Raw genomic sequence first — 12,757 nt, forward strand, 5'->3', positions numbered from 1 at the left:
AAATATTTTATATATATATATATATACTAGTTACAGTGATGGATATGATTAGAAAATTAATTTCTAATAATTTCAAATAAATTATTTTTTTAATCTGATTTGGCTAACTTCATGTCACTCTCTCCAGAGCACAAACGAATTTAAGTTACTTCATAGAAAGAAAAGCATAAAACCATATATCGTTATAACATTAACGAATAATTTTATTAGGCATTTCTAGTTGTTTTCTAATACACTTGTTAGATAGTCCAAGGAGGTCGGGCTCAGCCTGATTAGCCCTATTACTCAAGTCGCCACTGATTTGCATATAAAAATGCTGTTTAAAAGCGAAACATCATGTTACAGATGAAGCAAAAATTTCAAGGTAAACAAATTTATACAAATATTTTAAAGATTTCAAAAATATTTACCTGACTTCAAAAAGTGCATATGTAAAACTTACAAACTTTTCACCTTCCTAAAGTCACAATTTATTTATAAGACGGATAATTGATATATTAAGATGCTTGCAATTTAAAAGGGTTTTAACATATATATGTATATATATTTATATGTGTACATATGTAGATATTTATGTTTATATAAGTTGATATTTTTATATATATAGTTATGTATTTATATATATTTATATTTGTATATATTTATATATATGTATTTATATTTGTATGTATTTATATATATATATTTATTTATATTTTATATTTATTTATATTTATTTATATATATTTGTAAATATAAAATATTTATATATATATTTATAAATATATATTATTTATATATACATATATATGTAAATTATATATATGTTCATATATACTTACTTATATTTATTTATACATAAATAAATATATATTTTATACATTTATTCATATTTATGCATATTTATTTATGTATATTTTAAGCAAATTATCATTCCCTTATATATCTATATATATATATCTATATATATCTATATATATATATCTATATATATCTATATATATATATCAATATATATATATATATATATATATATATATATATATATATATATAATTGTAAAGATGAATATAAGTATTCATAAGTATGGTAACAAAGGAAAAAAAGTACTATCTTCTTATTAGTATGTTTGTTATATAATTTTATTCGCATAGTAAAGAAATCTAGTCTGGTGCCAATATTTGCATCCATGTTAGATATTTTTCTAAAATAGATATTAACGAGTATTTGGATAATCAAAGAGGAAATGGATGGAACCGTTTCTGAAAATCAATTTTTGCTTGTAATATTTATTCAATTACTACGAAATAATTAATTTTTTAAACTGATATATTTTTTTAATAACAATGGTTGGTTCACTGTACTGAGACTCATTCTATACGCATTCCACCTTTCGGAATTAAGGACACATTCCTCAATTCTTCAGCAGAAAGTTCTTCTGTTTTTTGGGTTTTTTTTTCAACCTTTTGGGAATGCCAACTTCAGTAGCCAAATAGTGAAGACTGTTTCAGACGACATATTTTTTTTATATTTCCTTCTTAGGAATTAGAATTGTCCGCTTGATTTGAAGAGCTTAAGCCAATGGTCTGTGACTTGGTGCCTGGAAGCTCTTTTAATATCTTGAGGCAACGTCTTGGCCCTTTCCTGAGAAACGTATATCCTTTATGGGTTACATCAAAACACTCAAAACAAATATATATATATATATATATATATATATATATATATATATATATATATATATATGCATAATATTATGTGTGTATGCATATGTATAACCGACTTTATTTTGTAGTACAATCGGCTCAGCTATTGCTGTCGGTGAAAAGAGTAAAATTTAATTTCGCATTTGTTTTTTAACTTTTCCTTTAATATATTTTTAAGAGAAGAAATATTTTATGTTTTTTAGCAATTATCAAAAATGTCAGTTCTCAGCTAATTCGTTGAAATCCTTTGTTTTTTTTTTCTTTCTGGAAACAAAAAAGGCTGATTTCCACACACTCTACCTTAGATTTTAACTAAAATCCACCTTTTCTTTCTATTCCTTTCCCTCTTTCTTTTCACCTATAATCCCTATCCCCCTTTATTCTTACAAATTTAAAATCCTTCTCAAACGATTTTTAATGATTTCTTAGAAGCGAGTGTAGCCAAGTAGGGTTAGGAGATAGGTATTACATGGCTTTTGATGTTTTATAGAAGAAAGCTTGCATATCATAACTAGTTATACATGCATACAAACATAATCATTATATATATATATATATATATATATATATATATATATATATATATATATATATATATATATATATATATATATGAACACATTATTATACTATGCATGTATAAATTACACTTAAATATTTCTAGATTAGTAAGAGTATATAATCATTTCACATTTACTGTTTATATCTCAAGGTGGAGTTAATTTGAAGATTTGCCACTTAATATTAGAATTGATTTTATTTTTTTATTTTGTTCCTATATATATTCAGGCAATATAGTACTCTTTCTATAGTTTCTATAGTTTCCTTTGTGAATGTCATTCTATTGTAATTATTCCTCAACTTGAAATGATTTTCCGTAACCACTATATATATATATATATATATATATATATATATATATATATATATATATATATATATATAACTACTTAATTTACTCACATAAAATTAATATACGAAAGTATAGATCTATGCGTAAACTTTAAGCTTTTACTTCAAAAGTGCTCAATACGTAGGTAGAGCTAGTTAGTAAGTTATAAAATGTATATGGCGATTAAGCTACACTGAATAATCCGTGTTTCATCCACTCTAGGATTCTTCAGGCTTATGCGCTGAAGAATCCTAGAGTGGATGAAACGCGGAATATTCAGTGTAGCTTAATCGCCATATACATTTTATAACTTACTATATATATATATATATATATATATATATATAAAGAGAGAGAGGTATAGATACGAGTATATATGTATATAGATATATGATAAAAATGTCTTATAGTTAACACAATAATTTTTTGTAGCTGAATACTGCACGAGTAGAGAGTTTAAATTGATATCATATAAACCTTAGTTGTTTAGAGAAAAAACATTCGATATTTCCTTCAGAAACACACGTATTAGATAAGCAATAATAATCGTTTCTCAAATAGCATTATAGATGTTTCTTCCGATTAGATCTTTAATTTAAATATTAATTTATTTGTTATCAGAGTTCGTCAGAATCACAACAAAAAAGGTAGATATCGTATCATCTTAGATTCGAAAATTCCTTGTCAAACTCAAGACCTTCATTAAATTGTATTCTTTTCACCACTTGTTTTTTTTTTTTTTATTGCGGTTGCCATTTGCTTACTGACAACAGCAATATTTATCTTTCTAAAATATGATGACCGATACAATTTTAGCCTTGTCTGTCCAGAAGAACCAGTCACAAACAGACCATTACTCTAATAGTGATCAGAGTATAAATGTTCCTTAAGCTAAATCGATTTTTGACTTTTATTTTTATGACCCAAGCACCACGAACCCTAATGGCTGCTGTCTGGCTTTAGTTCCATCTTTTCGCATGGTCAACCTGCCTACCCAGTTTATATGTGTGTGTGTGTGTGTGTGTGTATATATATATATATATATATATATATATATATATATATATATATATATATATATAATAGTCAAACCTTCTGTGTTTAAGATAAATAAATAATAAATTATAATTTCAAAGCATAAAAAAAAACAATATAAAAAAGCAGATTCCAGCAAATATATTCGTTTTCTTTCTGACTATTTCTCCATTTGTCAAGATAATCAATGTTTTCAAGCATATCTTGAACCTTCACAATAATTCGTTAGAAACAAAAATAGAAAAGCATTCTAAAATAAAAAATGAAAAAAATAAAAACTTTAGGAAACATTCCTTTAATTCGATTTGGGTGTGAAACTATTGATAATGATCAATGAAAATAATACAAATTACATATTTTTATAATCAATGATAATCAATAGTTTCCTGACTTGAATGATCGTTAGACCAAAATCAAAAATACGATCCTGTAGTTGCGTTTTGTACTTCCGGTTTCATTTTACATGAAACAGGAAATAAGAAAAAATTATGAGACGTTTTAAAAAATATTTTTAAAAAAGTATCACTTGAAATTTTAGTTGTGCTTTGTTTATATAATCCACATTTGATCATCCTTACTTATTACATTGTTGCTCTGTTATCTAAAAAGTGCTCAATGCGAATTTAATAATCAGTTTACATTTTAGTCTTTAAATCATTTATATAAAAGATAAAATTTCCAAAAAATATCAAAATAGCATTTAAATCAGGTTTCAACAACAAAAAGTTCAATCAAATATGATTTTTTATGTTTGTTTCTAGAATGCTAAGAAAAACAATGGGAAGTTGCCACAATTATATATATATATATATATATATATATATATATATATATATATATATATATATATACTTACATTAATAATTCCTACTGCAGTTTTGTCTTCTAAGAATCTTCATATTCAGATGTTAATGTGAATTGTTGAAACTGCCGTACGGAATCTTAAAATAGATATGTTGTACATTATTCATATGACCCTCTATCACTTTGATATTGAGCACACTATTCTCAAATACTCTAAATATTCGAATTAATTATATTTTATGTGTTGCATTGTTAATCATATATATACTAATATGTGTGTGTGTGTGTGCGTGTGTGTGTATGTGTTAACAGTGCAATACCTAAAATCTAATTTATAGTGTATAATAGAAACATTTTTGGTTACATATGTGCACGTATGTCTCAGCTGTGGTTTCTTTTGAATCAAGTTTAGTTAGTCTAGTTGGTCTGATGATGCTGAATTTCAAAAGAAATCACAGTTGGAACATGTATGCACATATGTAGCCAATAATGTTTGTATAAAGAGAAAAATATACAATGCAGCTCTACTATTTTTATAAAGACCAGAGTTTCATTGAATTAACATCTAGGAAACCACACCAATGTAATATACACACATGCACAGCTGGGTTTGTGGATTGAACCAGGAAACCGGGTGTTGCTGCTTGAACCTTCGAAGGAACTTGTTTGATTTTTTTCTGTTTGGTAGATTTGGTGTAAATGAAAACTTTATTCACGTTGACCACGTTTTTTTTTTTTTTTTAAATATTTTTTATTTGGAATCAGAACAATTAGAAAACAAAAAGACTTTTTTATTTGTGTAAAATGTAAGAAAATCACCTTTTTTATTTTGTGAATTTTATTTTATTTGTTCTCTATATAAATGGCGTGACCAAGGTGAATAAAGTGAACGGGTTATATTTTGGCTACTGTCGGAGTCTTTGGTAGACCGTGAAGACCATTGTTAGATTCAATTAGTTTTATTTGTTCCTTAACCTGTGAATTGGCCCAGACTATTCTTACTTCTGTGAATAACTATATGCGGACATACATATGTACAATGTGCAAGGTTTTGTATCAAAGTGCTCAATTTTAAAGTGATAGATATTTATAATAATAATAATAATAATAATAATGATAATAATAATAATGTTAAACATTCTATTCAGCTTAATATAGCTATAAATATACATATAGATATAAGTACATAGATACATATCTTTATTTTAGAATCCACAAGGATAACAAAATCTCAATATGCTAGATAGCGCAATTAACATTTGATAAAAAAAAACTTATTAAAAGTGCTCAATCGTAAGAATAATATTAGAGCAGAATATGTATTTATTTCATTTAGAAACTATACATTTGTGCGTTTTTTAGAAGTTCCCAAATTTCGTTCATCAGATTACCCCGAATTCCGGTTTATAATGACCGTGTAGAACTTCGGTCTTTCTTAAATATTTGATCTGGAAAATTTTCCAAAATCTGAACCCATGGCAGAAATCTGGGTACTTCTGAAAGGCGCATAAATATATAAGTATATATGTATGCATTAAAATAAAATATCCGAGAGTTCATTAATAATACAAAAAATGTCTGTGTTTCAGGTAATGACTTCTTTCCTTAGTTAGCATATCAAAGTCTCAGTTTCGTATTAGACGACGTACACGCTTCAATCCCCTTCCCACACATACATTTTCTGATTGCAGAAACCACCATTGTTCAACGTACATTTCTTCTTTGAGTTCTTTAAATAAAAGTCACCAAGTCCCTCGATTTTATCCTGGCAATTATCGCAGTAAGTCATTCTATAATCTTTGTCCATTTTCTTCCAAGATTTCTAATTAAAAAAACAAAAAAACAAAACAAAAACTGTTTAAAAGAGACAGATTTAGTAACGCACTTTCCCTCCAATGATTCCACCGTCTCTCTATTTATTTATTCGTCGCTCGCTTTCTGAAATTCACTTTGTTAAACTGCGCCTGGCCTGTCGAGGAGAGGTGTTAATAGACGTCTCATGATGATAGTTATAAACTCTGCAATTTGCTTGTGTGAAATTCCTAAATTTCGCTTAATGAAAAGTCGGCTTTGTTAAGCCTCGTACGTATAGCTCGACAGTGTCAGCTAAAGTTCACCCTGCAGGTTCACGGCCAGGCTAAATCGTTCCAAGTACCAATTATGGTTGGCGTGCTACTCTTGCATCAAATGCTAACAGACAGAAACGGTTTGGTCTGTCGAGGTAGGCAACCAGTGGTGTGCAGACGGGTCCGGTGATGCCCAGGACAGATCTTGATTGCATGCCTTTCAAGACTCCAGTATAAAGTCTGTAATCATATAAAATAATTATGGAAAAGTTAGGTATATATATCTTTATATATTCCTATGTGTAGAATTCACTCATGAATTAATTAAGCGATCGTTTCGAATTTTTGTAAAAGAACTGCTAGTTGTAAGAAAGATAAATGTATGTTATATTTAGTTTAAGTTAGTTTTATACCAAGGAACATTTATATAAATTCGATCTTTTGTAAACTTTTAGCAATAAGCATCAATTAATAAATATTCTACGAATTTCAATGTCTTTTGAGTATTTTTAAGAGTTTTTAGAGTGTATAATAGAGGCATAAGCTTCAATTTGAAAAATCAAATATTTAAAATCTATGTTGAATTTGATTCATTGTCATTAAACATTAGTGAAGCAAGATTCCCTTAAGTCTTAAATTTTAGACATTTCTTATCAATGTAATGGAAATATGATCACAATTTGAATAAGTATTCTAAGCATAAGATGTAATAGCATATCTTGATTTTCATCTTTGTAAAGAGACATAAAAGTGGTTCAAAACTTATGTTCTGTGGATTCATTTTATCTGTCCTGGGACGGGTATTCTTCTAATTATATATAAACACAGATTTAATATGAAAATTATTCAATCGAATATAAATAAATCGAATTTATTATGTTCTTGTCTATCAAATTACACACTTTTTTACAAGAATACTTAAACCTCTCTAGCTCTACGAAATTTTTGTTTTTTTTACTGTTTATTAAAGTCAGGGTGGTGAGTTGCTACAGTGTCGTGGAAGACATCACATACGGTTTCATCAATTTTAGTTTTCGGGCAATGATCTTTCACAACTTGGACTGACAATACAATAATATAAAAAAAAGACCATCTTTTTAAATGTCCTCTCTTAAATGAATGTCCAGGCATCACTGACTGGTTGGCCACTGTAGACAATGAAACTTATTATTTTAAAACAATTAAGAATTAGTAGGCCCAACACACATACAGAGTCTGCCATAAGCAACTATATAATTTTACTTCAATATAAACCCAACAGACTAATAATCGCTGGATGGGTAGGCGGCTTGGACTCAAATTGTTTCAAAATTCACGTTGGACGAATATCACGCTCTCGACTTTCCAGAACTACTTCAAAACCACAATTTTTGTTTTTTGCTTTTTTTTGTGAATTGTGTGGACATAATGTATATCTGAAATGAAAATGAAATAAAATTTGTATAAAAATGTTTATCAAAAAAAAAAATATTCACTTTCCTTTTTTGAATGACACATAAAGCAGAAGAAAACAAAAGAAATAGTAGATTATTCTAGAATAAAACTGCAACAAATAAATATACATTATATATTATGCGATAATATAAGTACACAATATGAAACAGTAGTTACTTATGGCGGACCCTATATATATCAAATTAACTCATATGGTTAGATTTTTAATATTTTTGTCTTTATTATTAAAAATGCTTCCTCGAAAATGAGTAAAGATATTAGTTTACATGTACAGGCAAAAAACATTGTCATGTAAGATAAAAGAAGAGGGAATGGCAGAAGAAGAGGAGAGATGGGAGGGGAAGGAAAGAAAAACAAAAGGTGGATTTCAAATTGCTAAGAAAAAATATACTAAGGAAAGAAAGCAGAAAATAAAAACAATGAAAAAAGGGGAACATTTTTGACATTCAGCCTACATGTATGATGTTTCAACTGTAACAGTTGATGCAAAAACGCAATCGTTATGAAGTACCTGTTTCTTTTAACAGTTCATATTTAAATAAATATTTGCACCCACATAGCGAATATATATGTATATATACATAGATATATAGATAGATAGAGAAAGAGAGAGAGAGAGAGAGAGAGAGAGAGAGAGAGAGAGAGAGAGTGGCCTGATGGTATCTAGGAGTGTGTAGCCACTCAAAATACTTTTGTATTATTATTATTATTATTATCATCATTATAATAAAGAGCTAGTATTTAATAGTATTAAACACTATTGAAAAATTTCCCCAAATATATTATATTGTTTATTTTGAATATATATATATATATATATATATATATATATATATATATATATATATATATATATATATATATATATATATATATATATATATATATATATATATATATAGAGTTTAGGCTTGGTACAAGATAATAGTTCAAAAGTGTCATGTATATCTGAAATGAAAATGAAATAAAATTTGTATAAAAATGTTTATCGAATAAAAACTTTCGCTTTCCTTTTTTGAATGACACATAAAATAGAAGAAAACAAAAGAAATACTTTATTATTCTAGAATCAAACTTCTTGTTAAAAGTGCTTGATACTAAGTTTGTCAGTAGAGCTGATATATATAGGTTTTTGTTTGACTTATATCCGTAAGTTAAAGTTCCAGTCCCTATGACCCCAGCACTCCTATTTATTCAATGTTAAAGGGGGGTATTTTCAATGAAAATTATTCGTTCTTAAAATCACATGAATTAAAAATTTGGAAAGAATACTTACAGCTAAATTAATAATCATTGGATGGCATTTAATTTTTTGCTTATATATATATATATATATATATATATATATATATACACACTTCGAATATATGCACTTTAATTTTGTGCTGAAAAGTGTCATCATTAATGTAATTTGCTTAGGTCTTAGAGCAGTTTTGGGTGTTCCAATATCATACTGCTCTCACTAAATCGACCCTATTAGAGCAGATCAGGCTCAAGCGCACCCCCTCCTGTGGCGTACTATGAAACATGCTTATATATATGCCAGGGAGAAGTACTCATTATCGGTGATAGTGTCTATATATTTATATAGGTCAGAGAACATTCACAGCATAAATAACTCAAAAGAGATGTCATAAAATGACAAACAAAACTAATGAATCGTTTGCAAACATATTGTATTTTGACATTATTTAACATCCGAATTCTTTTAATTTCTGACCTGCATGAACAAAGATATTCTTTCATTCTCTATATCCAACGGGACTTCAAGATTGCTTGCTTAATGATGGCTGACATGAAATGGCCTGGCCTATCGCTCCAATCGACTGATGTATTAAGCCGAAGTTGATTAGACGATGAAGCCTGTTGTGAATGTACACTGTCTCATCAGTGTGTGCGGTTGGCAAATAAATGCTACAGCACGTGGATCCAAATTGGTTCCCTTGTGTAGACTTTAACTTCGCACACATTTGATAAGCATGCCTGTATATAAACCTACGCACCTCTGAGAGTAATATTTGTTTCAGTCGTGTGTTTATTTTGATAAACCCCCTTTTTTAACTTATGGAGGGCCTTAATCGAGGTGTCCATAGTTAACCAATGTAGATCAAAGAAAAAGAAATAAAAATGGAAAACAGATTTGGAAGTAATGGACATAGTGATAATCAGATTCAGGTACATCTGAACAGTCAAACATATCTTACATATAAACTTATCTTGTTGGATGTTCAGTGTTAGAACCAAATAACATTTCAGTTGAAAAATCAAACTTCTGACTTGCCAATTTTCATTTGTTAATGTTGTACCGTGTTATTGTCTATATACTAATGTACTTTGATATAGCTTGTTTTTTTTTTTTTTAATACCTAGTGCGACCCAGACGACAGCTAATATGAAACATTTTAAAATAATCAACTAAAAATAAAAATCAAGGGAGATAACTCATTTTAAATTGAAGAATATAATAATGATTTTCTAACTTAAGATTAAAAATGTGTTAATTAGCAACTAAAATGAATTCTTAGCATCCTAGGTAACACCGGGTAGGTATAGATCGTATACGTATGTATATTTATTACTCATAGTTATACTTTCATACATGTGTATATATATATATATGTGTGTGTTTATTAATGGTATATATATTCTTATTAAATAAATATTTAAATTATATGTAGAATTATTTCCTTTTATTACTTTCTGACTCCACAACCATGAATTTTATCCCTATTGATTCAAATGCTTTAACAGTAATGTTTTTGCTATAACTTGTTTGATTGGAATATTTAAAGTTTGTAAGTGTAGAAAAGATCTGTAGCAGTCAATGGCTAATTAGATTATTGTATAGTGTTATTACAGATATAATGTCAAAAATTTAAACTATTGGTTTCCTCAGAGCCAAGCTCTGTGCTGATATGGGAGAAGTGAATATTTTCAAACATTCCTTCAAAACTTGAAAAAAAAAAGTTTATCATTTTAAATTTTTTATTACAGTTTATTTTTGTTTGCAGAAATTTCTGTTTTCGTTATAAGTAAACAAATTTTCAAATTGCCAATAAACAGGATGTTGCTTGGCTGAAACAGCAAACCATTCCCAAGGACAGGACGGCAGAAGGTGCATATCTAAGTCGATTGTTGATTGGCTAAAAAAAAATTTTAATGACAAACAAAAATCCCTTTTCTTCTTCACGAAAGGTTAAACAAAAATGCCAGTTCTGTGATATAACATAAGGGATCATCACATTTTACTTTTAACCATTGAACTGTAAGTCAAGCCATTGGTTTTTAATTGACAGACTAAAAGCTTCAGAATTACAAAATCACAAAGCAAGAATATAAAAGGCCGGCTATTTTGTTTTATGGATTAAAATGACTAACTAATTATTATGAGTGTTTAAAATTCGAAAGTGACTTTGGAGCTTTTAAACTGTTGATTAGAAAGTTCAGTGATACAGTAGGCACGATAAAAAAAATGTTTTTATTTGATTTTGGAGCAAAACATGAACTTTACTTTAAAAGTCTTTTTGTTAATTTAATTTCTAACTGACAGTTAAATACGTCATCAGTTTAAAAATTTTTATGGTTATGAATTAATTAATATATTTTAATCTATCATTAATAAATGTTAATCTATTAATAAGATACTAGCGGGACCTGTGGAAATTCCACAGGGGACTCATTCATAGGTAATGTTGACAGTGACTCAGATGTAAATGCGACACACATAATAAATAACACACACACTATCCTATTAATATATAGATTTAAAAAAATATTTTTTAAGAGATTGTTGTAATACTATTATTATTAATAAGTGTTTTTATTTTGTGGCCGTGTGAAATTCTAAATTGATTTTGAAGCTCTTTAAACAGACGATTAGAAAGTAATTCCTGTATATATTCCTATATATATCCAGACATTCCAAATTCACATATAATAGTGGAAGAAAATGAGAAAACGTTCTTTGATTATGAAAATTTATTGTCAGATTGATAAATTGATAAGGTGTAGCAGGATGTAGGTACCTCTGTCTATAGTAGGACTTGTGAGTCACTGTACGTAGTAGCATAAAAAAGATTAGTACTTGCCGTGAGATGAGTTCAACCTACAAAAGTGAAAATGAAAAAAGGATACTTTGATGTGACGAACTCATTTGTTGATTTATGCTTCGTGGTGAAATCTCAGAGAATACACTGAGTCAGTTAAAAGTAAACATTTTTGTATTTATTAATTTTACCGGAAATGCTGTGTGGACCAATCTAAGTATGTACCATATGTGGTTGCCACAGGGTGAACATCCGGTTCTTTGTACATCATAAGAAGTATTATAGTTCATTAAGTTTGCTCCTAAACCAATGGAAAACATGGACTTTCAAATGTAACCCAATCAGATGAAAAAGAAATGAATTGCTTGCTAAAAAATAAAATGAACTTATGGGTTCAAAAGTTTTTTGTTTAGTTTAAATAACAGAAACTTGATGGTAAATAAAAATAAAATGCATAAAGTCTTTCCACTTAAAAATTAAGAAAAAAAAGTGATTCTGAAATACTTTAAAAACTGTGGTTTATATAAAAAAAAACAGACTTATTTTTTTATTTTATTTCTTGTATAACAGATTTTGTATAACGAATTTTGTATTACAGTTTTTTTGACTGTTTCTTTTTTTTAATTAAATATTGACATTTTTTTTTTTGCTAATGTTTATTTTTAAAAAAACTGTTGTCACTTTGTTGTTTTTAATCATATAATTTATAGTGTGAGCCATGGATAAAACAGATGATGGCCTTTTGTCTTTGTGTACCATCATTCAATTTAACAA

This window comes from Euprymna scolopes, chromosome 2 (assembly GCF_053919585.1).
Source record: "Euprymna scolopes isolate OS-2025 chromosome 2, ASM5391958v1, whole genome shotgun sequence".
Taxonomy (NCBI): domain Eukaryota; kingdom Metazoa; phylum Mollusca; class Cephalopoda; order Sepiida; family Sepiolidae; genus Euprymna; species Euprymna scolopes.